This window comes from Anas platyrhynchos, chromosome 2 (assembly GCF_047663525.1).
Source record: "Anas platyrhynchos isolate ZD024472 breed Pekin duck chromosome 2, IASCAAS_PekinDuck_T2T, whole genome shotgun sequence".
Taxonomy (NCBI): Eukaryota; Metazoa; Chordata; class Aves; order Anseriformes; family Anatidae; genus Anas; species Anas platyrhynchos.
In genome coordinates this window covers 59787054-59813421 of record NC_092588.1, presented here as the reverse complement: position 1 = coordinate 59813421, position 26368 = coordinate 59787054, and the positions used below count along the sequence as shown (strand labels likewise).

Genomic DNA, 26368 nt, shown 5'->3' with positions numbered 1-26368 from the left:
TCCAAACTCAGAGAAAGAAGTTGAGCAAGGGGGGCAGGAGACCTGTGTGTATGAGCAAGGAGCTCTTGGTAAAACCTAAACAGAAGAAGAAAGCATACATAATGTGGAAGAAGGGACAGACCACTTGTGTGGAATATAGGAATATTGTCAGAGAATGCAGGGATGCAATGAGGGAGGCCAAGGCCTAGTTAGAATTAAATTTAGCAAGAGACATCAAGGACAGCAAGAAGGGCTTCTTCAAATTCATCAGCAGCAAAAGGAAGACTAGTAAATATGTGGCTGTGCTGCTAAATAAGGTGGGTGCCTTGGTGACACTGTATACAGAGAAGACAGAGTTACTGAATGCTGTTTTTGCTTCAGTCTTCACTGCTAAGGCTAGCCCCTGCTCACTGCCAAGCCAAGAAACAAGAGAACAGGTCTGGAGAGAGGAAGACTTTTCCCTGTTTGAAGAGGATTGGGTTAGACGTTATGGAGGTAAGCTAGAAACTCACAAATATATCGACCCTGATGGGATGCACCCGAGGGTGCTAAGGGAGTTGGTGGATATGATTCCTAGGCCATCTTGAAGGTCTCTTCCAACCGTAATGACTCTATGATTCTATGACGATTCAAAATAGTACTATGTAAGTGATTACAGATGGCTAGTTTTTTATATTAGAAAAACTGAGTTTCTATATCTTACTAATTTTCTGTTATTACAAGTAGCATTGTGTGGTAGGTACCATTGTATTCTTTATTATTATTATTTTTATTACAAAACAGCCATTTTGGTACATGGTAACATCCATGTGCACATACCTGCTTACACCAGAAAGCACATATGCAAAGTGCACATGGGAATTAGGGCTGAAGATACATCCTGATTCTGTTCTTTTATATAAAGAATAGAATGAAATTACCTCAAAACCAATGTTAAAAATAAACCCAGAGCACAGGATGGGAAGTGGAGGGCAGTCCCTTGTGGCTGATGGGTAGCCTTTCTCTCTGGCAAACCAAATGGCTTGGGGGAGACAGCCCCAGAAAAGGGGTCCTTAGTCCCCCCCAGCCCTCCTCCTTCTTTCATATGAGGGCATCTTCCAGGCCACTCCCAACACAGCCGCCTTTGGCCATGTCTGGGCCACTCACGTTGTGCATCACAGAGGCTTGCTGAGGTCACAGTGGCCACCACTGCCCCACCTTTTCTCAGGGCCCTAGAAAACAGGACCCCTTGCAGCTGGCCCACCACTTGCTGAGCTCTAGGCCCTCTGACAGCCAGCTTGTGTGGCAGCAAGAAGCCCAGAAGCAGGAAGGCAAGCAGCAGCCCTTCTTGGCATGGGAGGACAGAGATGCAGTCCCAGGAAGCACTGAGAAGGAAGGCACCTAATGCGAAGGGAAGTGGCATTGGCAGAGGGATAGTGCCTGCAACACGAGAACAGACACCAGTGCTTGAGGGACCTCTGGTGTGCAGCCCATGGACACGTATGAGCGTGGCAAAGACACAAGGCCCTGGCATTACTACTGGCACTGCAACGGTGTGAGGCACGGGCTGTGATCACAGAAACTGCATTGCGGGAGTGCCCAGCCATATCCCTGCCTGGGGCTCAGCCTCTACTCTAAGCATTAGCTTGGAGCCACCAAACACTATGGACATACCGCAGGCTCACCTGCAAGATGTCCTGGCCATAAAGGTCTCTGTTGCCAATTCTCAGGGGTTGTGTGAGTGCATCCCCCAGCCCTTGTGCAAGAGGTAGCATCGATTCTGCACAGAGCCTTGAGGAAGAGCACAAGAGAGAACCCAGTTCCCTTCAGGCTGCTGTGCTGGGGTGACAGGAGGAGTCCCCAAAGGCCACCATGCACTTTTAACATTTGTGAAAATAGATTGAGGGGTGAAAATAGTAGTGTGTAAGCAATTATAGCTGGCTAATTTCTTATATTAGGAGTGAGTTTCTATATCTGAGTAATTGGTAATGACAGACATAGAGAAGGCTGAGGTACTCAACAACTTCTTTGCCTCTGTCTTCAGTGACAGACAGGCTTTCCAAATTTTTGTTTCCTTGAACCTGTAGATGGAGGCTGGGGGAGCACCCACTGTAAGTGAAGAGCAGGTTTGAGACCACCCATTAGTGATAATTCAAACTGGCAGAGATGAAATTGCTGAGAGAAGCCTGAGGGCTATCAAAAGGAACTTGAGGTGACTAGGGCAGTTTCTGGATGGAGTAGGTGCACAGGTGGTGTTTTCCTCTATCCCTTCAGTGGTGGAGAGGGATATTGAGCAGACCTGGAAGACCCAGCAGATTAATACATAGCTGAGAGGCTGGTGCTGTCGCAGAATTTTTTTGTTTTATTTTTTTTTATCACCGGGAGGTTTACTCAGCACCTGGTCTGATGGCTGCTGATGGGTCCCACCTGTCCCAAAGGGGGAAACAGACTCTAGCCCAGGAGCTGGTGGGGCTCATTGGGAGGGCTTTAAACTAGGTATGAAGGGGGAAGGAGGGGAAATAAGACTAGATAGAGTTGAGCCTGGGAGAGCAGTCCCAGGTTTGGGGGTGAGAGCAATGGTGTGACTCAAGAGCATCTACACCAATGCATGCAGCATGCACTACAAACAGGAGGAGCTGGAAGCCATTGTGCAGCGGGCAAACTATGACCTAGCCACCATCACTGAAACATGGTGGTGAAACATGACTGGAGTGCTGCAATGGACAGCTACAAGCTCTTCAGATGGTACAGAAAGCTAAGAAGGGGCGTTGTGGCTCTCTATCTTAGAGAGTGTTTTGGTTCTGTTGAGATTAGGTTTGGGAATTAAAAAGTAGAGTCCTTGTGGATAAGGATCAGGAGGTTGGCCAACAAGGCAGATCTGTTGGACAGATCAAGTGGGGATCTGTTATAGACCACCAAACCAGGATGAAGAGACGAATGAGGCATTCTATAAGCAGCTGGCAGAAGTCGCTCAATTGCCAGTGCTTGTCCTTATGGGCAACTTTAACCTCCCAGACGCATGCTGGAAATTCAATACAGCCCTGAGGAAGCAGTCTAGAAGGTTTCTGGAGTGCATGGAAGCTTCCTGGTTCAGCTGGCCAGTGAGCCTACCAGACAGGGTGCCTCGCTAGACCTGCTGTTCATGAACAGAGAAGGACTGGTGGGAGATATGGTGGTAGGGAGCTGTATTGGGCAGAGTAACCATGACATGGTAGAGTTCTCCATTCTTGGTGAAGTCAGGAGGGTTGTGAGTAAAACTGCTACCTTGGACTTCTGAAGGGCTGACTTTGAACTGTTCAGGACACTGGTAGGGAGGGTCCCTTGGGAGTCAGCCCTGAAGGGCAGAGGGGTCGAGGGAGGCTGGACACTTCTCAAGAAGGAAGTCTTAAAGGCGCAGGAGCAGGCTGTCCCCATGTGCCATAAGGTGAGATGGCGAAGAAGACGACCAGAGTGGCTGAACAGGGAACTTTTGCTGTTTATTTGGGAGAAAGAGTTTATGACCAGTGGGAGAAGGGGTAGGCAACTCAGAGAGATTACAAGGAAGTTGCCAGAATGTGAAGAAAAAAAAATCAAGAACGCCAAAGCCCAGCACAAGCTCAGCTTGGCCACTATGGTCAAGGATAGAAAAAAATGTTTTTATAAGTATATTAATGGAAAGAAGAGGGCCAAGGAGAATCTCCATTCTTTATGGGACACAGAGGGGAACATGACTACAGAGGATAAGGAAAAAAAAAAAAAAAAAAAAAAAGTTGAGGTTCTTAACACTTTCTTTGCATCTGTCTTTAATAGCCAGACCAGTTGTCCTCAGGGTACTGAGGATAAGGGCTGAGGTCACTGGGCCTGTTCAGCCTGGAAAAGAGGAGGCTGAGGGGGGACCTCATCACAGTCTACAACTTCCTCATGAGGGGGAGTGGAGAGGCAGGTGACCTTTTCTCTGTAAACACCAGTGACAGGACCCATGGGAACGGTGTTAAGCTGAGGCAGGGGAAGTTTAGGCTGGACATTAGGAAGAGGTTCTTCACCGAGAGGGTGCTTGCACACTGGAACAGGCTCCCTAGTGAAGTAGTCACTGCACCAAGCCTCTCTGAATTTAAGAAGGGATTGGACTGTGCACTTAGTCACATGGTCTAAACTTTTGGGCAGACCTGTGTGGTGCCAGGAGTTGGGAAAGATGAGATGTGGTGCTTAGGGACATGGTTTAGTGGGTAACATTGTTAGTAGGGTGATTGTTGGACCAGATGATCTTGGAGGTCTTTTCCAACCTTAAAGATTCTATGATTCTATGATCCTTATGGGTCCCTTCCAATTCTAGATATTCTATGATTCTATGAATCTGTGAACGTGAGCCGGCAGTGTGCCCAGGTGTCCAAGGAAGCCAACAGCATCCTGGTTTGTATCAGGAACAGTGTAGGCAGCAGGACCAAGGAGGTGATTGTCTCCCTGTACTCTGCTCTGGTGAGGTCACATCTCGAGTACTACGTACATCTTTGGGCCCCTGAGTACAAGAAGGACATCAAGGCCCTGGAACATGTCCAGAGAAGGGCTACAAAGCTGTTGAAGGGTCTGGAGCACAAGACCTATGAGGAGCGGCTGAGGGAACTTGGTTTGTTTAGTCTGGAGAACAGGAGGCTCAGGGGAGGCCTTATTGGTCTCAATAACTACCTGAAAGGAAGATGTGGGGAGCTGGGGGTTGGCCTCTTCTCATGGATAACTAGTGAGAACACAAGCGTGAATGGCCTCAGGTTACACCAGGGGAGGTTCAGGTTGGAAATTAGGAGACAGCACTTCTCAGGAAAAGTATTCAGGCATTGGAACAGGTTGCCCAGGGAGGTTGCGGATTCATTGTCCTTGGGGGGGGTTAAGGAATGTTTGTACCTGGTGCTTAGGGACATGGTTTACTGGGTGATATTGGTGGTAGGGGTATGGTTGGACCAGATGATCTTGGAGTTCTTTTCCAACCTTTAAATTCTATTATACTATGATTTATAAATATCTTATTTATGTATAGTGTGACCACTTCTGCAGCAGGGGCTGCTCAGGAGAACCATTGGAAACTTCACCCATAAAAAAATTAGATTAGATAGAGCAAGAGCATCTTCAGGAAATTTCAAGAACTGTCCAAAATTCGCATCAAGAGGGATCCTGTTGATCAGTTAAATACTTGATATTGAAGATTCATTCAGTCACCTTGTCTGTGATCCAGATCCTGTATTGTCACACCAATAGCGCATATTGCACCTTTATATTATAAATATAGTACAGTGGTAAAGCTAATTCCTGCTGCTTTCTTTATATTTATTTAGTTATTTCATTTTGCTCTGCTGCTCTTTAAAATGAAATGTAGTTCAGGAACTAATAGAGTCATTCTTGATCCTCAGAATCTTGAGAAGATTCTGTCTGTTTCCAAACATATTTTGATATATTTCCTTTGCTGTTTTAACACCAAGGCCAATGCTCAATTCAGCTATGTAGAAAAAATAATATCCATATGCTGTTTTTGTTGGTGTGTTGTTTTGTTCTTGTTTGTTTGTTTTTCACTATAATCTCTAAGTTGTCATTATGAAAAGTCACATTGATTCACTCACATTATACTTAACACCTGGAAAATCTTGGAATATCTAGAACCCAGAAAGAGTGAATTAACCAAGACTGAATAGAGCTTTACAAGACAAAGAAAGACAATGAGGTATTATTCTTGACTGTTCCTTCTCTGGGTACACAAAACTTTTACACACAAATGATCTCAAATGTACTGTTTTGTTGCTGTTTGTTTTGTTTTGATTTTCCTTGCTGGCAGTTCTCAGGGTAATCACAATACTTTTACTATTTTACATTTAAAAAAATGCTTTATCACAGAATTTTAATTGGTTTTAGGTATATTTTGGGTAGCTTGTTTAATTATTCTGAATCAAACTTTGTTACTGGTGTTGGAGAGAATTTACTACTGCAGGTAGTTTTGCTGACTTGGGAAAAGGTGGTGTCAATAAATAAGGAATATGCTTAACTACAATCCTCTACACCTTGTTCTGTAGATAAGCAAGTGTTGTATGTGGTGTTTTGTTTTTTGATTTTGTTTTTTAATCTTCTGTGCTCATACATCATCTGGGATGTTTGATGAAATAGTTTTTCTCTTGTTTTTCTCCAGAGACAAGTTATGAAATACTAAAGCAACTTTTTAGAATAGATTTAGGGGATAGTAGATATTCTTGCTTTCCCAGTCCTGTGGTGACTGTGTAGAGTGCATAACAGAGACCAAGTTCTGGCACACTGTGAATTTCAGAGACTGTATCTGTTAGAGCATCTCTTGTCAGCCAGTTCCCTAGAACTGTACTGATATTAATTCAGAGAAACTAGCTTTATCCTCTTGATTTAGTGGGATGATAGGAAAATGTTTGAAAAGAAGAAAGCAGTAATACAACAAAGGCAAACTCACAGTGAGCCTGTGAAAACAATGAGCTCTTCAAACTTAAATATAATAAACTAAATCCTCTTTTTGTGGAAATGCATACATTCAGTCACACATCTCTCATTTTTTTTTTTTTCTAGGAGACTCAGAGAGAACAATTTTTTCATAATTTGTGAAGAATATTCATGTTCTATTTTTGTGTATGACTCAAGGGATTTTGTGGCCTTCAGGACATGACAGTACTAGATGCCATGAACTATGCAACCTGATAATAAAAAGAAGACTGAGAAATTAACAGGTTGAATAAAATGTAAGGCACAGTCTCACGAGGTAAATATCTCCTTTCTGTTTCCCTTATCATGCCTTAGATCTGCCTAAATACTTAGGGAAGATGGTATAATCAAAAGGTACTTGAAATCCATGCTATTTATAGTTTTGCGTTTGCGATATTAATTTTATTTATTTTTGTAACTCCTAAACAGTGCCAGAAGGAAATTGTTCATTAGCAAACTGTATTCCTTGAATATACCACTCACTTAAAAAAAAAAAAAAAAAGTAATAAAATGATTGTGTGAAACAAACTAGCTCACAACTGTGACCAGATCCTTTCAGACTAGCACTATTAGCTCATTTTCTTTAGCTTTCTTTCACATAAAGAATGAAAAATCTGAATTTAAGATATCTTAAAAGATATATTAAAAAAGTTAAACAAATCTTAACATATGCTGGATTGTGGACACACAAATTTATCCCTTATTGTTCAGCCTAGGGCAAAGGAAGAGAGCAGAGGTTCTGTGAGGGTCAGAAAAGTCCATGATGTGTCCATTTCTAGCTTTCAGTTGTGAAGTGGAGCAAATTTTTGCATCAGTTCTTCCCTCAATAGAACAGGAGGTGTGAGATGCGTTGAAGACTTCAGTGAAGGTGAAAAGAAATGTGTTCAAGTAATCAAACAAAGTTAACAACAGATAGATAAAATAATGCTGGGAAGTAGTTTACAGTCCAAGACCTCCTCTGTTGTGTATGTTTTTTCCTGCTTTAGCATAATCTTTCAGAATTGCTGTGCTGATTACTGCTCATTCTCGTTGTCTCTGGAGATTGGTTTACTTCTGGCATATCTTTGCAGGAAAATTATTTCCTCAGGTGCAATAGATGGATCTCAAATTTGATATTCCATTAGTATGAGATTCCCTGTGGTGAAAGTGGGGAGGATTTATCTTATTTATTTATTTATTTATTTTTATTTTTTTTAATGCTATCAAAATTCCTTTTTATTCTGCAAAATAATATGACCAATGCATGAAAAAAGTCATATAATATTTGCTATGAAGTTGAAATACCTTGTAATTGATATACCAGCTATCAGTTCCTAAAATAAGTTAATAATTTCATCAAGAATTATTGTATTTCTATTACCTTAAAATTGTATTTCTATTACCTTAAATCAAAATAAATATTTTGGTACCTTCCGTTTATTCTGATTATTAATACATATCCTTACAATCTCTATTTATTCAAAACATATGCTACCCAGAATGTTTCCAAGTGCATGAAGACTGGAGGTTCTCAGATTTCTATCTTTTGTTTTATTTACAGTTTAAGCGTAGAATTAGAAATGCTCTAAAGCAGCTGCTTTTATTCTACACTTGTAACAATTTAACAATGGAATTTAAAAATCCTGTCTGACAACCTTTAATCAAATTATAACTGTGTCATGAAATCAAAAATAATATAAAAATATTGCTTTTGTCATTTAATGCTTGAGTGTGCAGCTATATCCGAGAGATTTTTGTAACTGATGAGACAATTCCGTTTCATAGTTGGAAAAGTCAGAAAAGGCAGTGACTTACCAAAATAATTGTGTCAGAGGGTAAATTCCAGTACCAAGCTTGAAAAGGTATGGTGTAATGAATTATTTCATTAAACTATGCTGTAAGAATATTCAACTCTGAAAAACAATGTTGAGTCCCTTCTGTATTTTTGGATGTCTAATGTAAAAATTATGCTTTTCCAATGCAAGAGTACAATTTCCTCATTTACACTGTACAAAACTTTATACTGAGTTAATAGGAACCCAAGATTTTAAACCCTGTGTTTTGTCAAATAATTGCTTTATTTTTACTACACTACTACACTGTATTTTCCTTGGATTTCATGGAGCTAAAAACTTAATAACTGTAACAAACCTTAGCTTGACAGCTATATACTGAATGTTATTGCTACTACTGTTTCTGCTTTATACTATCGGGAATACATTTTATGTGTTCAAAGCTCCTGTAATGTACTTCAGGGAATGAGCTTTGTGTGGTCAAATCTACCATAACGCAATAGCTTTCTAGAGACATGCACTTCAGCTCTCTAGAGGGTCCCTTTAATTTCTGTTAACAGAATATGTTCAAATACATCAAGAAATGCAATGGTATAGCAACATATTTTCAAATCAATGAAAATTTTACAGGTATTATTTCTTAGCTGACTCTTCTGTTTCAGCTGACCAAGGGTGTTTGGCAACTAATGTTAATTTTCAGTACTTTCTGATCACTGCAGAAAGAAACAAATATATGTTGATACCCTATTGATTCACTTCTGTGGGAAATTCTAGGAATTAGACAGAAATATGGTAAAATACGGTAAGTCTTTGAAATCTATAGCCAAAGGAATTATATAATTAAAATTTAACATTCAAGAAATTATTGTGAGCAACAAAAGCAAATATCATGTTAAGTACATGAGGTGGCTAAGAAAAAAATATTTTTACACAGTATACCAAATCTTAATTGAATCCTAATGTTGAGGGGTGGGGAGAGGTAAGATAAAAAGAAGTTAATTGAACAAAATGTTAACTTTTACATGAAATAGTCATTACCCATGGAAACTAGGGATCAATCAAGATATTTCATTGGATAATGTAATGGTAGTGAAGCTACTTAAATCAGCCATTAGCAAACTAGCTTCACAAGTACTAGATATTTTTCTTTGTGCATATCTCAAAAATCTGAGTGGATTTTAACTTTGGATAATAGAGATAAAACTCACATAGTGATCTGACATGACACCAGTGAACAACTGCAGAGTTTTCAGAGCAAGCAGAAAGACATTTTTCTAATCAGAGTTTAACCTCATGAGAACAACTTTCTTATTATTGCAACAATAGTGTTCTTTTAGTTGCATACTTCAGTGAATCTGGGAGACAAAACAATTAACAGTCAAGCTGGAGGTGAGCAACAAGAAACCCATGAGGAATTTATTCAACAGGATTTTATTTTGTTTTATTGTTTTATTTAGTTTTATTTTATTTTATTTTATTGTTTTGTTTTGTTTTCCATCTATTTCTACTCTGCCAGTTATCTTCCTATATAGATGACAGTAATCAGTGCAGTAACTGGTATTAATTATCCCAAGTACTGCCAAGAAACTCATGGTGCTATTGCAAAGAAAGATAAAGCATGAAAATTAAATGCAAAAGAAAGAAGTCCTCAGAACAAAGCACATTTGTTTTTAATTCCTTGAGCTCCTTTTCTACTTTTCATGTGTACAAGTCACTAATTAGTGTATCTCAGTAATAGGGGACTTATGATCAATAAATCTTTCCACATTGCACAAGGAATTGAGAAACATCCATAATCAGAGAAAAGATTGCCTGTTTTTCCACAAGGTGTTCATATGTTCTATCTGCATGATATAAAGTCCTCCTCTTAGCTAACAAAAGTGACATTAACTTTTAAGACTTTTATTTTTTTAATTAAATTTTAATTAATTTTTATTTTTAAATTAAAAAAAATGTAAACAACAACAAAAAAACATAGGCATGACAATTCTATAGGCAAAACTTTCTTCAAAACCTTGTAAAATAAGAATATAGACGATCTACAACAAAAAGGTGGCTCTGCTGCTCCGTAGATAGAATTTGGAGATAGAATTCAATGGAAAACTTGTGTTCTTCAAAAACAAAGTGTTGGTTCTGCACAGTACTTTCTGCCATGTTTATTAATTGTTTAAGGAATAACTGGCAATTTTACAAGTAGTTGATTAAAGATGTAAATAGTAAAAAAGAACTATCTTGAAAACAAGTTGCAACTTCCTAATTAGATACTGACATAAAACCAGGTTCACAATTGCTTAGTTAAGAGCTTTTGGTGTGTAGCAATTGTAATGTAAGGTGAGGTGGAACTTTTCAAGGAGAGTGAATTGATTCAGATGTCATAATTAATGGGGGGGGGGGGGGGGGGGGGGGGGGGAGAAGGGGGAATATGTATCTTATTATTTCTTTATTGTCACTGCTCTAATAACAGAGCTTTTCCCAATCTGAAGCTGAAGAGTCATCTGATTGTTGCAGCAACATGGGAACAACCTTTCTAAAACAAACCAACAAAATAAAAGAATGTCGGTTACAAAGGAAAAACAAATTTGTGAAAATGATCCTTTGGCAGCATTTCTCTCTCAGTCCACCTGCCTTCTAGTTCAGGGCTCCTCACTCCTGCTATAGAAGATGAGTTCTGGCACCAGGGAGCAGCTGCATTGACCTTTGCTCCCAAACACTTCATGCAGTGCTCATGCTTAGGAACTGTGCCAGCATGTTACAGCTGCTTTCTAATGCTGGGAAGCTGAGGTCATTTTCTGCAGAGGACAGGGGAATGGTGAAAACAATAGCCATCTCCATAAAGGGAATCTTCTGCAGTATTGTAAGAGGCATCCATGCCCAAATCTTAGTCAAGATTAAAACCCACACAAACTCACAAAAAAAAAAAAAAAAAAAAGACAAAACAAACAAAACAACAACAAAGCAAACAAAACAAAAATGGGGGGGTGAGGAGGTGGAGAGAGAACACAACAACACCAACAAAAAAAAACACAGAAACAAACAAAACCAAAACCAAAACAACAAAACCAAACCAATCAATCAACCCCAAAAAAAAAACTTAAAAAAAAAAAAACCCAAAAACCTTACAGCTCATTTAAAAGATGAGGAAAGTGGTAAGCAGTAGACAGCATACAGCACTGGACAGGATTATTTTGTCATGGATGTGCCTGCTTTTCCATTTGATTGCTAGAATAAATCCTTGGCATCCAGTCCCAGGTGCCTGAAATGACAGAAACTAAAGCCCAGATGCCATCGTTTGGTCCTAGTTAAAAATCAAAACAAGGTTGTAAATTGGTTCTTTTTTAGCATCCTCTCTTATTTTTTATATTAGTAAAATTGCTATTCTAGAAAATTTCATTTGATGAGTGTCCTGTTTTTTACTCAGATGTGTGATATTTTTCCCTTCCCTTTGTTATTTTCTAGCTGTATTTGTATATTTAAAGAAGTTGCTCCTTGGCCCGTGTTCAGCATATAGATGTTTTAAACAGAGAATGAAGAACAAACAGCAGCAGAAGTGATCTAATGTACTACAGTCATATACATAATGACTCTTTTAAACCTGGGAAATGCAGTTATCATCATTCTTAGCCCAGTATTTTGTTGCCTTAACTCTCTATTTATTTATTTATTTATTTATTTATTTATTTATTTATTTATTTATTTTCCCAGTTGGATAATTATCATTCTGAAGGTTGGTTGGCTTTTCTCTGTTCTCCATTTAATTGATGATGGGTGTGGGGGACAATGATGAGAATCTTACTATTTGTTCTCAGCAATACCTCTCACCTACTGTAAACTACACTAAGTAGTTTCTATCCGTTTTGAATTTACACTTTCATCTGATGACACTCCCCATAAAATTCTCTGTCATAGCAGTATATTTATTTCCTGCAAATTAACTCAAGGTGACAGGCAAATGTCACAGATATTTTACCATTTGGTGTCCAGCCTGAAAGAAGTGTTGCAGGCATGTAGCCACACACAAAGAGGTGCTGGTTTTCCCTTGCAAGGTTCTTCCAGACAGCACACTAGCTATTAAAAACTCTACACATGCATAAATTTATTTTCTTCTTGTAATAACCCTTTAGTCACTACTGTGAATGCTTACAATGAAGCTTTACTTTTAGGATTAAGAATCAACAGATCAAAGCATTTATTAGGAGGTTATTCCACTGTAGGGGCTCCAAAGTAAGGTTTTTATTCTGTTTTTAAGTCTGTGTTATATAATAAGTACTTTTTGTTAAACAATTTTGAGTGCCTTGTTTTAATTTTTCTAGGCTTCTGTTTTTCCCTTTGCATTTAATTAGCAATGTTTGAATTTGTGAGAGAAGAAACAACCAATCACCCATGAGTCTAATTTTCTATGAAACAGCTTAAATGATCACTGAAGTGGGGACGTTTTTTATATAGCTGGCTGGAGAGTTTCCTTTTTAGCTATCATTTATTGATTTATTTCTTTAAAAAGCAATATAAAAAGTTATAAGTTAATGTGTTGGAGCAATTTTCAAAAAACAAAACAAAACAAAACAACGCAGAGATAGTTAATGTAGTAATTCAATGTAGATGTTTATATATATTTAAATCATTTAAATATTGTTAGAAACTTCAGTTTTATTATAAAAAAAAAAAATAAATGCTTACCCCATAAGCATTTTATTATAAATTATTTATACATTCTCTCTCTTTGCTCTTTCTATTTGTGTGGGAAGTTGGGTGCTTGTTGGATTTTCTTCTACACAGAATAGCTTTCTGGATTCCTGTAACATATATTATGCATTAGTTGAAAATGTAGTTTCTGTGGCTAGTAACAGTCTCTTAAGAATAAATTCACTACTCAAGATTAAGACTCAAACAGTCTGGATATGAATAGACCTAAATATTTGGGCTGCTTTGATTTGCGATATTGTTTAGACCCATATGTATTATTAAATTCTGAGTACTGAGAAGTACTGTAAAATTTGTCTCATGTCAGTCTGATCACTGTTTTAAGCCAAACTGCTGTCTCTCAGATGGGGAGAACCTCCTTTCTATGTTCTCACCACTTCATCTGAAAGATAATTGAACACTTTAGATGTTCCTCATTTTCTTTACTGTGATAAATCACTTGTGATCTAAAAACATGTGCAACAGAAATCACATTCATCACTTGCATGTGACATGTCATATCAAAGTATTTCAAAGAAAGAGGATCAAAGTTTATAAACTTTCATGAATTTGAACTGACATTCTGTTTTGTTGCCCGTTAAGTCCTACTAGGTTATAGCTATGGAATAGATCTATATCTGTGTATGTGCAGCTGTGAAACTAAACACTGCCACCATTTGGGACTGGAAAGTAGCACTGACTTCCTGAGGCAGGTTTCACTTTCAGAAGAATTTATGTATTAGGGATTACTCCAGAAAGATCCATAAAGCATATTTCTGAGGCATCAAAAGCCAAAAATATCTCCAATATCCTATTGTGGGATTAAAACATAGGTAAAAAGAAGTTATCATCTATAAGTAACAGGAAAAGAAGAAATGAAGGTTATTTCCTGTGTTCTTGTTACACCAAAAAGTCTACTTGGAATAATGCCTGGAGGAAACCATGTTCTTTTCTACAGATTAAGGCTAAAAATCTAATCCAATGAAGACTCCCCCCCCACCCCCAAACAGGTCTCATCATCACTTGAATACTAAGTGAGTGAACAAGATACACCAGCTAAGTACTTGGAAGGAAAAGTAGTACCTTTGGGAGTTTTCTAGGACCATCCTGTCCACAGCTAAGACTAGTTTCTATCAGAGAAAAAAAACAAAACAAAACAAAAAAAAACCTCTACATCAAATTATGATGGTTGCTCTATAAGGTGTGAAAATTTCCATTCCAATCCTTGTAAACAACAAGCAGAAGCTCTGAAGCCTGTAATGAATGCAGTATAAATACAGTACAATAAACCCAAAACAACAAAAAAGAGACAAAGCTTCCATTCAACAGCAATGTGGGGATAACGAATTGGAGAAACTAAAATGCAGACTGATTCCAAGGTAAGGACTAAGCAATTCAAAACTCTAATTCCAGGCTTAATCTTTTACTTTGCCATTGTACTTACATTTATTAAAGGGCAAAAAATCAATGCCTGTTTGGTAAGTCTGCACCTTTCTGGCTGAATCAGAAAATATTTTTGATTATGGAAGGAGACAAAGGAAGACATAAGGAAATGTCTTCTGTCAGAGATCTCCCAGGGTTTTGGAACTCAACATAAATTGGACTAATATTTATTTATAACATCTTCAGGTCATCCAGCAAAGTAAAATTGTAATGTATGAATGCATATATGGTATGTCTGTGCACATATCTATTTTATATTTTATTTTTTTGTAGTGGTGTAGAAAATAAAGGATAAACCTTCTAAGGGTGATCCTCACTGAGACACTCAGTGTTGTAATAGGTTGTAATTGTGTCAACAGGTGAGAAAATCTGTGCAGAAAGTCTGTGTTTTTCTTTTCTTTACAAGCTAGTGGATCTTTATGGATTCATCATCATTTTGTTGAAGTAATATGATTAATACTTGGCAAATTAATAAATGCTATTAACTTTCATAAGGATTATCCACAGTACTGGTGAAGGTCTGCCAAGATCTCTCTCTCTCAGTCAACTGCATTTATTTTTTTGCCAGCCATCACAGAACAAAGAGATCTGCTTTGTTTTGAAAATCTGAAAATATTTTCAAGTGTTTTCAGATAAAGGTTTTGAGTTTAATCGACTGTTCACTGTGTCCCATGTAATAATTGCTGTATCCCTGAAAGTTACCCAATAATGAATGAGTGAAACAATAGAATGCCATTAAAAATGGCAAATCCATACCTGTTTTCAATTTCTCAGCCAACGTTTACAGATTGACTGCTGTTGATTCATCACAATAGTGTATTAATTAGGGCTCTCAAAGAAGGAAAATAATGTGTTTATGAGAATGGCTGTGACATATCAAGTGGCAAGCAATGTGATAAATAGGTCATTGAGTACTTTTATAACATCAGGGTATTCACAACCTAAACTAAGTTGGCAATATTGACTGAATAATTTCATATTGACATTTCACAAAGTCATGGTCAAATTATTGGTTTGGAAATGTTCCAATATTTCAATTTCTTTAGATTAGTAAGTTATTGAAAACATTTTACTCAGGATACCTATGGATTTAAAACAGTCTCCTACTTCCCCATTCCTCAGCAGTGACAGACACTAATGTGTTCATTAAAGCCTGCCACTCAGTGTTGCGTATGCATACTTTTTACTTTACTGATTGTATGATAATGGCTGTTACTATAATTCTACCCCAAATCCATGAACATATACCTACATATATATATATATATATATATATATATATATATATGTGTGTGTGTGTGTGTGTGTGTGTGTGTGTGTATATATATATATATATATATGTTCCTATATATGTATATATGTTCCTATATATATATAGGTATATGCTATATATAGCTATATATCTTCTGCTATAGAGTCTACAAAGAGTACATTACGTAATAGCTTTCTGTATTGGGTTTATGTGGCAAAGGCCTAGTAGCAGGGTCTGCAGGGGTGGCTTTTGTGAGAAGAGCCCAGAAGCTACCCATGTCAGATAAGAGCCATCTCCAGCCAGCTCCAAAAGAGATCTGCCGCTGGCCACAGCTGAGCCAATGAGTAACATTGGTTGCACTTCTGTGAGAGCAGATTTAAGAAAGGGAAAAAAAAATGCTGCCTAACAGACGCTAAGTGAGAAAGGAGTAAGAAACAGCCATGCAGACATCGAGGTCAGTGAAGAAAGGGGGAGGAGGTGCTCCAGAAGTTCCCCTGCGGCCTATGGAGAGGCCCCTGGAGGGGCAGGCTGTCCCCCTGCAGCCCACGGGTCCCACATGGAGCAGATCTCCACGCTGCAGCCTGTGGGTGGAGAAGCCCCCAGTGGAGCAGGTGGATGTAGCCCGGAGGAGGCTGTGGCCCATGGAGATCACCTACAGGTGCAGGCCCCAGGCTGGAGCTGCTGCATGTGGAGAGGAGCCCACACAGGAGCACGGGGTCTGTGGAGAGCTGCTGCCCATTCTTAATGCCTTCTGAAAGTCTACTTCTTCAGGTCTGGGAGAGGGGTAAAAGATGATAAATTTGGGATTTGCTGCTTTGAAAGTTTAGAAATCCCCCTGGAATAGTGAAAATTCAGTGTTCATGGTGGATATTGTTTGAAGAAATATTGTGACATTCCACTAACTATGCTGAATAAGGAGAAGACTAGAACAGAGATTTTCATTTTAAGGTCTTGCTCTCCCATCCTTCCACCTTCATCTGTGGACTATGGCAGCAGTTTATTTAAGCCTGGACCTTATGGGCAAAAGCATCCTACATACATCATTGTGACAACTGAGACAGTGCAGTCTCTTTTGTAGGAGCTTGAAAGGGCTGCCACATCAAACTGACTCCAAAGTGACACAGTCAATTTTAGCTGGAGAAACTGAAATCCCCCTTCTCCCCTCCCTGCCACCATCCTGTCACACACCCAAATGTCAAAGGGTTCATGGTATTTGAGTGAGAAGTTATGGTAGACATTTGTTTTTCTTGATTCATCTGGAAGCTCAGCATGCTGAATATTCTGTTTTTGAAGAAATAAGAGAAGAAATTTGTTGATTAAAACAACTGAAATGTCTCATACAGTAGGAGTTTTCCAAGTAAGGTTAAACAAGTCAGTATTGTTTTATAGCTACTTATTTCACATATTTCCTGGAAGCATGAAAGTTGCTGCTTAATAAATGAAACATTTCCTAAATAGTCAGGAAAGCTAGTTGTTGTTATCTCCATGTGGAAATGACTGCTAGGAAACAGTGACTAAAACAGACAGTTTTTATTTTATCATTTGAAGAGTGCTTTCCAGATTCTTTATGGGCTATCAGAGATTGCTGGAAGGGGATCTTCTGGTTATTCTAACTTAAAACTGTGTTAGTAACAGATGACCGTAAAAAAACAAGAGGGCTATTTAAAGAAATCTCCACAGTGAATTTTGACTGCAAGAAAATGTTAACTGGCAAAACTTGTATTTGACTAGACTGGCCTAGGGTCACTGTCAGCAAAGACTGTAATGAGCAAGACTGCTGCAACAGAAGCCAGAAAAACATGAATTTGTCTTTATGCTTGTCTGGAATCAGTCATTAAGAGAAAAAAAATCAGCCTAACATTATGAAGACATGGTGAGCCTTCACCACAAATTGAAATGGATGTTAAACTGAGTCTGCAGAGCTTATTATGTGTTTAGTTCTAAAAGTGTTCATGGAACATTGCAGACATATAAGACATGGGCCTGTTGGAGTGCGCCCAGAGGAGAGCTATGAAGATAATCAGAGGGCTGGAACATCTCTCCTATGAACACAGGCTGAGAATTAAGTTTTTTCAGTCTAGAGATGGAGAGGGGCTTTTTACAAAGGAGCATAAGGACAGGGACAGGGGTAATGGCTTTAAAGTAAAAAAGGGTACATATAGATTAGATTTAAATTAGACATTAGGAAGAAATTACTTACAGTGAGGGTGGCGAGACAGTGGAACAGGTTACACAGAGAAGTTGTGGATGTTTCGTCCTTGGAAGTGTTCAAGCCAGGTCAGACGGGACTTTGGGTAACCTGATCAGGTAGGAGGTGTCCCTGGAAGGGAGCATTGGGATTAGGTGATCATTAATGTTTCTTCCAAACCAGAATGTTCTGTGATTCTGTGAAGATGAACTCCTTACCCTGAACAGCTTGCAATCTAAGTTATATAGCAACAGACAATAAATATGGGCCCTGATGGCTGAATGAACAAAAAGGATTGACAGGATGCCAGATAAGGAAAAAGGGGATAGCACCCTCAGGTGAACTTACTTTATTTTATCTTTTTTTTTTTTTTTTAGTTTTCATGTAATTCTTATATTTTTATTAGCATTTTTTTTCCTTTTTACATGTTAATTTTAGACTTTTTTAATAGTCCAGATCTAAGTGTTATATAAATTATAATACCAGTATAAAGTAGAGTTATTTCTTTTTTATGTCAAAATGCGTATTCAGAGGCAGAAGAACAAGATGAGATTGAAAACTATTCAGGAAAAAAAAAGCCTTTAAACATACAACAAGCTCTCACTCACCTCCCCCTGCCCTATCCCCCCCAAACAAAACAAAACAAAACAAACAAACAAACAAAAAAATAACACAGAACTTTGAGATTATTTTTCTGTTTGGGTTGTTTAATATGCTCTATGAGTTACTTAAGATCTTGCGTCTTACTTGTAATGAGATTCCTTTTCCCTAATCCCTTTTCAGTTATCCCATATTTTACAATAAGGGTAGAAAACACGCTCATAAATGCTGAAAGACCAATTCAAAAGTACCCCAAAGCGTGGTTCTGTATCCTGCTTCAGACTTGACCAATGCCTAACACGGGCTTCAGGAGTGCAGCCTGCTTCCACCAAGGCTGTGTACATGAGACTGCAGGTTTCTGTTTCATCAGCAGAGTCAGGCTCAACCTTGGATAAAAAACTGGGGCTGGCAGATGCAGGAGCACTTGCTGTCTTTGGCTGGTGCAGTGTCTTCCCCGACTTTATAATCACAGATCATAGACCCATAGACTCATCACAGAATCACAGAATCATATAATCATAAAACGGCTTGGGTTGGAAGGGACCATAAAGATCATCCAGTTCCATACTTCCTGCCATAAGCCGGGATGCCACCCACTAGATCAGGTTGCCCAGGGCCTCATCCAACCTGGTCTTGAACACCTCCAGCGATGGGACATCCACAACATCTCTGGGCAACCACCACCCTCTGAGTGAAGAATTTGCTCCTAATTTCTAATCTTAATCTCCCTTCTTTCATTTTAACCATCTCCCCTCTTTTAGTTTAATCCTCTCCCTTCTTTTAATTTAACATCCCCAGCTTTCTCAGTCTTTCTTCATAGGAGAGGTGCTCCAGCCCTCTGATCAACTTCATAGCTCTCCTCTGGACCCACTCTACCAGATTCACATCCTTCTTGTGCTGGGGGCCCCAGAACTGAATGCAGCACTGCAAGTGGAATCTGACTGTGTGAGTGGAGTCTGACTTGGACTAATGCAGGATCTATAAGTTAGCATTGTTTTAAATAGAATATAGTACTAAACAAAATAATTTTAATGAAATTAATCACCTTTCACTATCAACTTTAAAACTGGTAATAATAGAAAGACTCAGTAAGACATGTGGTGATAAATTGCCCATAATTTCAGGTAATTGTCTTTTTAAATTTAAATTCTAACTCATTTTTTAATCTGAATTTATCTAGTTTCAACTTTAAATTCCTAGCTGAAAGAATCTCAAATTCTTTACTAATAATTTTGTTGGATATATTTATCAAGGACATATCAAGACATTTGTGCTACTGAGTGTATTCATAATCATGAAAATTAGGTAAGTGACCAAAGTTGCTAAATTTTTTTATGTTGGGTTGGTATAACTGACTGCAAAAACTTGCAAAATAAGGCTCAAATTCTTGAATCATCTACTGATCTATCAAACAGGGATTAAAAGAAATGCATGCAAGGGGAAAAATGATACCAACTCTTCACACAAAAATGTAGACCTTAAAAAGGCTCTTTTTCTCAGGAAAGAGATTTTGAAGTGACAAGGAAAATCTTCTGAAAATATGTACTCAGTTTGACAAGTCAAAAAAACAAAATTAATGTGAGATTTTCAGGGGAAAGAAATGGGAACAAAATATAATTATTATGTCAGTGTGTCTATAGTGATCCACAACTTGAAACTGTACCATTTCTGCCACCCTTCTCAACAGGATATGGCAAAAAGTAAAGAAAACAGCAATATGTATCACAGAATAGCAACTGGAATTCTTAAAACATAAGTTTACAAAGCTCAGGACTCTTTATTCTGCAAACTGGTAATAGAGCTCTATAAAATCAGGACTGTTACAGCAAACTTGGAAGAAATAATGGGTGGTACTTCTCAGAGCAAGTGAATTATTGTTGGCCAATAGTTTGCTCTGAAGCAATAGGTTTAAAGCAAACAAAATATAGCATGAAAGATTCTGTGAACTCCTGTGAGACCCTTTGCCGTGGGATTCCATTGAAAAAGCACAACCTGGAAGATGCAAGAAAATTGTGGTTGGGAACAGCTGCAACAATGGGGAGGCAGAGAGGGAAAGAGACTTTATTTTCCCCTGGAAATGTGGCAGTTGCTGGTACTACAGGAGGGTTTAGGCTGTTTGCAGTACAGAGATGCCTGGAAGGATGGAGAGAGAATCTGTCACTGCTGTGATTGGAGAAAAAATCCAGTTCTTTGAAGTCATACTACCTGCAGCTGAGTGCATCATGAGTGTTATAATGACATATTTATTATGGAAAAGTATTAAGCACTGTTCTGAATTTCTCAATGCATATATAGAAATGTATTTATTTTCTGCCAGAAGCCCATTCATCTGGTTGTTTCCCTGTGAGTGGAAAGCAAGGTATCGAGTATAGTAACCCAACTTTGAAAATGTAACCTGCTCAGCCTGTTGTTGCTAAACTGCACAAAAAGAGGTTTCATGCTGTCTTTCATGTTGTCAGGCCAGCCACATGGACAAAGTGACACACCAGGTAAGTTTGATCGTTTTTGTATTTGGGAGGTAGGAGATACTTCCATAAATCAAGGTCAAGGTAAAAAGCTTCTTTTGCTTCTTTTGACAATAGGAACAGAGCAGGATGATTGGATTTGGAAAATGTTGCAGAGGGATTGCCAGCTGGATTTAATACAATGCCAAAATGAAGGGATAAGAAAGGGGGAAAAATGACTTATGCCTTACCTCTTATCTGACATATTCTGCAGTCAGTCTGCTCTAAGGAGTGTGCACTTCCTCCAGATAACTCCTCTTTCAAAAGACAAATCCTACCATCTGGTTTATAGGTTAGGTCTAAAGTAATTTTCTTAATTGAAGCAATCTAGACAGAAATACAGAGATGTTATTTATGGGATTCTTTCATACTTCTGACATGATTTAGCATGAGACTATTTCCCTGTAGCAGGGACCATATGTGACAGAACAAAAAGACTGTCTAAACTAACATAAATCCATACAAACACAGATGATTCCAGAAGCATGTTGTGCTATAAGGTAAACTTTTCTGTAGCTTACCATTTCTCTGCCTTTCTAGTACACCTTTTCAGTTTTGTATCAGACATGGTCAGCTTCAGACTGGAGGTTGTTACTGGTGTGTGAATGAAACATGAACATCATCTGCACATCACACCTCTGCACATCTAAGTCAATAGGATCAAGAACATGAGAAAACGCAAGATACCATTATCCTGCTCTTTTAGTTGAGATGTGTGTGTGAGAGAATACACATGCGCTATTTGCGTCTCATAACACTTCTGCCTATCCAACACACTATGATCAACACTTCTGCTTATAGCGAGGATCATGTCCACTCAGGCAAAGTTAGCCTTTCTCCTTCCTCCTCCATCCAGTCTTATTCCTGTACTTCCCAGCCTATAAATATGTCTAAAGTAGCTAACTATGCTATGTGAGTTACAAGTGATGTTACTAACAAGCTTTTAATTGTGGAAACATCAAAAAGTCCTACAAGAGATTTAGATTATGTGGTATAATGATGTTGAGTTTAATATGTAAATTGCACTGTTTCACTAAATCTTGTTGTTAACAAAGCTATGGTCTCTCCCCAAAGAACCCAGTCTGTAATTTAATACATTGATGGCATGTTTCTTGGGACAATACACAAGAATGGAGAATGCACTGTGTTTTAATATAATACAGAGTGATACAGCTGTGGTAATCTGGCATTACATATTGTTGACAATTATCAACCTCATTTAATTTACGTAATAAAAGCATGCCAAATAGCTTTGAAATTGCAGTGCTTTCTGTGCTAGATACTAGACGGTAGGTCTTTTGTAAAAATAATCTAACTACTTCGAGAAACAGACTTTTAAATATATTTACTGATAAATTTGCATTACACAGAGTTACACACTATTCCTTTATTACATTTGTCTTTGTATTATGAATAAAAAGAATTAATTGTTTAATTTTGAGCGAAAAAAATGAAAATGATTATATTAAATAACTAATTATGCACTTCATTATTATCATTTATTATTTTTGCTATATTTATATAATCTGAAAAATGAAGAGAGTTTGGATTCTAAGGCTCCCCATGCTGGGAAACTGTATTGCTGCAAATGAGCTGGTATGCCTTAATCTGAGACCAACCAGAAGAAGACTTACAAAGTGTAAAAGTTAGGTAGTGGATATTATGGAAAATATTTTGCTTTTTATTTTTATTTTTGTTCCTTATTTGTTTTTTAGTATATCTATTGAAATTTATCTGCTACACTGCAGTGTGGAAGAAGGTAGCCCCAGCTCATCTGTTCTCTGATAAACTGCAGGGCCAGGTCAAGGACGTTTTGTCTTTACTTCAGCTTGTGCCAAAAAGCAAACAATACAGTGATCTTATTGTCTTGTTTGTTGTTGCTGTGTTTTGTGTATGCCTGTGTAAGTTACAGATATGATGCTTACAAGCTTGAGCAATAATAATTTGCATCAATCTCTATTTAGGTTGAACACCTTTCCTTGAATCTGTTCATAAGAGACTTTAGGTCTCTTTTATGAAGCTTGTTGTTTGGCTTCTCATGTTATCATTAACTTCACTTATATCAATGGGTAGAAATAAAATAATAGTGATATAGGAAGCATTATTACCCTATATATCAAAAACTTTTGATTCCCTCCTGTTTCTTTTTTTTTCTTTTTTTTTTCTTTTTTTTTCTTTTTTTTTTTTATTTTTTATCTCTAAATGATTTTATTTTCATTGATCATGTCACTATAATTTTTAAAAGGAATTTTATTCTAGGAAGTGCACTTATCTATTAAAACATAGGTTTTGTTTGTTTGTTTGTTTGTTTTGGTTTGTTTGTTTGCTTTCCAAGAGAAGAAAAATTGCTGACTTTTTATTTATTTATTAATAACTGTAAATAGACCTCATTACACCTGCTCTATGAGTACTTTGGAGGCTTTGTTTGTGCTGTGCAATTTTTTCCTGTGCAGATACAATTGTTAATGTTGAAATTATTATCCCTAGAAAATCACTATGGGCTAGCAGATCACATTTTATTATACTATTGTATATGCAAATCTAAGATTAGTTTTATAGCAGGCATTATGTCCAGTGTCTGTAAAACCCATTAACTATTAAAAATAAGGGTTGCAGTAAATATCTTGTGCTATTTCAATAAAAGAAGATTTGCAAGAAAGTATATCTTACGATATTTTTCTGCTGTTAAAGGTATGTTGTTGCTCAGCAACAGCATCTATTTGGATTATAGAATTGGAGTTTAAATTAAAAGATTCAAAGGAATTGTTTTTTTTTTCATGCCAATAAGTGAATAAGGCTATACTAGTCTATAAATGTAACCTTAAGCATCTTATATGTGAGTATAAGCAAAAGCTTATGCATAGGAGCAATTTTTGCAATATACATGTATAATAGAAGATCATTCCTGTGATTAAGCCTATCAGGTTTGCCTTCTTGTAGTAGACTGTCTTACAAAAGACACAAGTGTAGTATTTCTACACTTATTTCTCTTCAGGATTATTCTTATACATAACAGTTGCTAAATCTGATCTTTATGTTTCTATAAATTAATGTTTTATTATTAGCATAATCATAGTTATTATTAAGACCATAGAAATTTCTTGTGTATTTTTAAATGTATGAATGGAACTTGTAACATGAATTTAAGAGTCCTTATTGATGGCTACCATTAAAAACAAACAAATAAACAAACTAGCAGTGTAAATTAGCGATTATCACCCTGTCAGATTAACACCCTTAGAAATTTAGTAACATACAATAATCAGTGCAGCTGAGCTTTGCTTTGAATATCTAAAATAAACTTTCAATTTTCTATTATCATTTTCAGTATGCATATGAGTTTTTATTAGCTTAAGTGAAATGAAGAAAGGTGTTAAAAACACCTTGCGTATTATTAAATAAAAATGATAATATCTCTAATAATCATATCTAAAGACAAAAGTTTCAGAAAAGATGCATTTGTCTTTATTTGGATTATAAAAGAAAGCTATGTAAACATCAGGAAACACTTAATATTTTAAAATTACTTCCTAAAGGTATTTAGTAATATAGCTGTATTTTATTGTGCAAGTTCAAACAATATATAGCAAGTTGGTAGCCAGGATTTCAAAGAGATAATCTTCATAATCTAGATATTTCTCATTCTTTCACATCAATACAAAATATTTTTTTTTTTTTTTTATACTAAATTAGATACTAAGGAGTCTTACATTATGAATACAAATCATCAAAAATTTATAAAAAATATAGTCTGTCAAACTACCTTCATGCTTTTTATTTAATTATTTATTTTTCTAGTTAACAAAAGTAATATTGATGCAATAGTTTTATATAATCAGTTGGCTTTATGTTAGAATGTGTTTTTTGTTTGTTTGTTTGTTTGTTTTGTTTGTTTGTTTTTAAGGAAACCACACAATTACAAATCAACCTGGCTTGTAATTGGTGGATTATAAACTGGTTGACTGAAGGCCACAATTGTAAGTGGGATATTAAGCCACTGCATTTTTTATGTGATTGTGCAGATAGTACTTTTTGGATTGTATTTTATATATATATATATATATATATATATATATATATATATATATATATATTATTTATGTTGAGCTCTCAAAAAAGTAGAAGTTATGTAAAAGATGGAATAACAATCTCATCTGTTTATTTGGAAAAATAGAATTTACAAGGAAAAAATACTACTTATAATTGCCAAAGAAAGCTATGTCCCAGTGAACAAAACACAGATGGCATTCTTAGTAGAAAAGGCTGCTGTGAGATGCCATGGCTCCGTGATATTCTTGGTGCCATCTCACCTGAAGAGAATGATTCAAGTATGTGACTGGTGCAATAGACCCTACAAATTTATAGGTGTCTATGACACAAGGTATCTTGAAGAGGGTTACAGAAGATTGTATCCCTCATATATTTGTACTGCGTGTCACCAGTAGGATGTAGGAAGTGGATTTTAATATCAAGTGTAGAAAAAAAATCAAAGGATTCATTGTAGGGACATATTTTAGTGGGTGATATTGGTAGTAGCGTGATGGTTGGGCCAGATGATCCTGAAGGTCTTTTGCAACCTTAATGATTCTATGATTCTACAAACTATGCAGTGATGGCATGAGAATAAATTTTTGGCAGGTATGCATCAGGACCAGACAGGGAAACTCTCCACCAAACCCTTTTAGCCTTTCATGTTTGCTTTCAAAGGTAGGTGGACAGGACTTGATTCTGCTCATTTCCTCTCCACATTGCTTTTTGTGCTGTGAGAAGGACTTTGTTGTCATTTCTCTGGTTATATGCCATCACACAATTGGGAAAAAGAGGTTTCTGCCTCTTCTGATATATATATATGAATTTTATGTTAGGTTCAAAGAGTTTATTTTTGAAATACAAAAAATATTCCAGCTACAATTATCCTAAAACTCCCTTGCTACTCACCCCTCCCTAAAAAAACAAACAAACAAACCAACAAACTTCCTTTTTAGACACTAATTTTTTTTTTCTAGATTATAGAGTTTAATTTTCATAGAGAATGTCAGTAACACTTTGAGAGACTTCTGAGAGAAACATGATTTTATTTTCAACAGTAATTTTATTTTGACTAGACCAAAGAAATCTAATATATAGCTTTGTAATAAACAGCCTTCTTTTCCTTCAAAAGGTCATAAAACAGTCTTACAGTTCTCTTGAGGTATCCTCTAGATCTCAGTATGAGACACAGTATTTGTTTTTGTATAGTTTTTAATTAAAAAAAAAAAAAATATATATATATATATATATATATATATATATATATATATATCCACAGATTCAGACACTGTCTGTTCCAGCTGAGTGGATAGGAGAGAGACAAATATTTTGGAAGTTATCATTTCAGTTTTTAACCTATTGATAGTGCCTAGTGTTCATGATCACCAGGGAATCCATATACTAACATATTCTTGCTGGAGGAAAACATATATATACAAGCTTATCTGGACACTAGTCAGGAGCAGTAACAGCCAAGAGAGAAACT

At 37.0% G+C, this 26368-nt stretch overlaps 1 long non-coding RNA gene across 2 annotated transcripts in view; it reads left to right on the top strand.

The window, feature by feature from the left end:
* LOC110351368 (uncharacterized) overlaps positions 1-26368 on the top strand; it is a 50694-nt gene that overhangs the window by 6212 nt on the left and 18114 nt on the right. For both annotated transcript variants that reach the window (XR_003495592.3, XR_011807213.1), the window contains exon 2: positions 6505-6694. This is a non-coding gene — a long non-coding RNA (uncharacterized lncRNA). The remainder of the gene's footprint in view (positions 1-6504; positions 6695-26368) is intronic.